The following is a 3,575-nucleotide window of genomic DNA, read 5'->3' as shown; positions in this document are numbered from 1 at the left end:
CTCTCGGACAGCTCGGTGGCCGACCTCCAGAGCCCGCAGCGTCTTCTGCCTACGGCAGAGCGCAGCCTCTGGCTTTTAAAGCCAGGAGCTGGGGGAGGGGGTGGGCGGGGAGGGGAAAAGGCCGGCGGAAATGGCTGCGCGGGGCCGGCCCCAGCCAGGGTCTCCTGGGAGGGGTCCTGGGGATGCCTCGCCGCTACATGTGGGGAGTTCCCTGCTCGGCTCCGGGAATGGCGTCTTGATGCTTGGTGGCATGGTCGGGCCGGTGTGGAGAGGTTGGGGATGGGCCTGGTACCCTCGCACCCCGAGACCCTTGGGTCATTTAGAGGGAACGTAAGAGGAACCCAGTATGGTCCACGCTGCCTCGCTTGAGGTCTGGAGGCGAGGCCAGGATGTGCGGAGGCGGGGAGAGACGGGAGACCGAAGGAACGAATGCTGAGGCAGCGAAAACGCAGTGTGGAGCCTCGTGGGCCCTGTGCCGCAGTGGCTCTTGACTCTTGTCACCCCGGCTGACCCCATGCCCGCTGGAGGAACCTCTCTGCCCCCGCCTTTCCTGCGGGACCGATGTCCAGCACGGTGGCGTCGCAGGAAGCTGGGTGTGCAGGGTGAGAGGAGCTGCCATGCCCCTGCTCCAGAAATTCGGCTTCGTCGGAGGTTTCCGCCCTTCCGCGAGCCTGCAGCTCCCCCCCGCGGCCCGGCAACCAGGCGGATAACCCTTCCCGTGGCCGCCCGCCCGGAGTTTGCAGCCCCCATGACGTCAGGCCCAGCGGCCAATGGCGAGGCACTGGGGGTTGGAGCCTCACAATGGCCGCACGCGGGTACATATGTCCCCAATTAGGACCGGGCGCTGCCATTGTCCCCTGGTCGCTCCTTCCCGGCGTTGGGGTCTTTGCGCCCAGCTCTTCCCACGCAGCCTGCCCCTGCTAGGGACTCAGATCGCCGAGCGGCCAGCGGGGACGCGCTGGTTTCAGTGCGGTGACCTTCGGCGGACTGGCCGGGCGGGCGCACGCGCGGGGTCCGCGCAGCAGCGCTGAGATCAGCGTTGCGCCCCTGGCTCCACGCTGGGCTGCCACCTGCACCCACTGCCTCGCGTCGGGCCGCGGTGGGTTTGAGCTGCCAGCCCCGCGGAGCACGAGGAGACCTCTCTCCTGCTGTATGCCAGCGGCCCAGCGCCTCAGCCGCGGGACATTCATCTTGCATGGCAGGCGCTCCCGAGGGGTGGGGCGGGTGCAGCCTCCCCCTTATCGCCGAGCCACAGCCAGCGAAGCTCGCAGTGGGGGCAGGGGCGAGGGTCTCCCCAACAGCCGAGCCACTAGTCCAGACTCCCTCCCAGAGGGGATTGGCCGTGGCGCAGCCGGAGGCGAGAGGCCAATTAGCATTTTGATTGCTGGACGGGGGGGGGGGGTTCGCATCTGGAACAAGACCTAATTACCAGACCGACCCTCCCGGGGCAGACAAGATACGCCAAGCTCGATTCCCTCACCCTGCGTTTACAGCCTCCTGCAGAACACTGTCTCCGCCCCCAACTCCTTCTTCCCACTTCGTCTAGGTCCCTTCTCTAGCCGAGTCATCTTGTCTAGTTCTGTTCCGGTACTGTGTCTCGGTCCTCTCTGTTTTCTGTTCTCTCTGTGTCTTGGTCCTTCTCTCCTCCCCAGTCTTTCCTGGATCCAGTTCAATTGCTCTGTTGCTCTGTGCTCACCCCTCATTTTTTCATCCCTTCATCTAACCTCTGCTCCCTGTACTCATCCCTCTCCCTCTTTATCCAGCTCCCTTCTCCTTTGGCCCCCCAACACGTTTGACGGTGGGGTCCACCAAGCTCACATACATATGCCCCATGGCCAGGCAATCCCGAAGGAGTCATTGAAGCGGGTCTTGCTCCAGCCCTGGTGGGTCCCTCAGCATCTGTGAGACCCACAGGGAGGTGGGGCAGCTGGGTCCTGGCCTTGACCATCAGTCCACACCAGCCGTGGTCCGCAGGGCACATGTGTCCCTGGTGCAATTACTTGGTCTTTCCTGCCCCACCTCTCTGGTAATCTGGAATCTCAAGTGCCCTGCCCCCACTTGCCCTTCCACATCTGGGAGGTTATGGTGGTTACCCAGAACCTTGGCCCAGCCAGAAGAGATTTGGAAAGGCACAGTTGCTGACTCAGGTTTTGAAAAGTTCCAGACTCTTTTGCCTAAGGCCCCACTGAGTCTCTTCCACTGAAAGCTGGAGCCTAAGGAGGTTTTGTTGCTGGAGAGGAGCAGATCAAGACCCAGCCAGTGGATACTCCAGGTTTTGCCTTTGTAGCCCTTCTGGTAATCCCCACAAAACCGCATTGGGGGCTCTCCCTCCTGTCTGGGCTAACTTGCATCTCTGCCCCTATCCCTTTCCATTGACGGTCCCAATGTTTGGTCTGTGATGTCTTCCTCTGCTTCTATCCCTACCACTCTCAGTCCTGCCCAGGTCCCATGTTGCAGAAAAGTCAGGCTTGGGGAGGGGCACCCTCCCACTGTTGAGTTCCCAACAACCCCTGCCCACAGCAAACCTGGAACCCCTGACGTGTTCACCCTCAGGCCCTTGTGGTCCTGTCACTACCCTCTAACCACCTAGCAAATCAATGGACAGCCTACCATGGAGGGTCCACCCCTCCTGCTAGACAGAGAAGAGGTGATGCACAGGGGAGTCTGTTCCCCTGTTCCAACTCCCTGTACACATCCCTCCCCATCTTTGTCCAGCTCCCTTCTTCTTTGGTCCCCAACCTGTTTGACAGAGAGGTCCACCAAGCTTCCACACATATGCCCCATGGCCAGTTGATCCTGAGGGAGCTATTGAAATGGTTCTTGCTCTGGCCCTCCTGGATCCCTCAGCATCCACAGCAAGGAGGGGCAGCTGGGTCCAGGCCACACTGGTCCCAGTGCACAGTGCCTGGGGAGTTGAATTAAGATGACATGGATGGGGGCAGCTTCTGAGTAGATGAGGTCATTAGCAGGAGGAAGAGGTCAAGGCTATGGGGGCAGGGACATGGAAGACAGTCTTTTAGACTACTTAATTCAATCATAGTGATGGGTACAGGGTGGCTAGTGCAGTCAGTGACTTATGTCCCAGCTAGGAGTTCTGGGAGAGGATGGGACAGACTCAGTAAGGAACAAGGTGACTGGATACCCTACTTCCAAGCCAGAGGGCATCTGTGATAAGAGAAACAGCAGCCTTCAGAAAGGGCTGCCAGGGTAGAAGTACTGCAAAGGAAAGCTGCGAGTTCTGAGCTCACTGGTGACAGGCTGAAGGCCTAGGGAAGGGCTTCAGAAGTGAGTCTACTCCAAAAGGCCTGGAGGATAGAACAGACTCAGTTCCTGCTGAGGCCGAAGCCTTGGAGGCTGTTAGTCGCGCACCACTGTGGAGGAAGGAAAGGGTTATTTTGGGCTCATGGTTTCAGAAGTTTCAGCTCATGGCCTCTCTGTTTATTGTTCTGGGGTCTGGGAAGATAGAGCATCAAGGCAGAAAGCATGGCAGAGCAAAGCTGTTTACTTCACAGTGGCCAGAAACAGGATACAGGAGAGTTCTTAGAGACAAGTGTAGAGACAAGTATGTATACATA

The sequence above is a fragment of the Nannospalax galili genome, unplaced genomic scaffold (genome assembly GCF_000622305.1).
Source record: "Nannospalax galili isolate Female #2095 unplaced genomic scaffold, S.galili_v1.0 scaffold717, whole genome shotgun sequence".
NCBI classification, from domain to species: domain Eukaryota; kingdom Metazoa; phylum Chordata; class Mammalia; order Rodentia; family Spalacidae; genus Nannospalax; species Nannospalax galili.
This window is presented reverse-complemented; position numbering follows the sequence as displayed.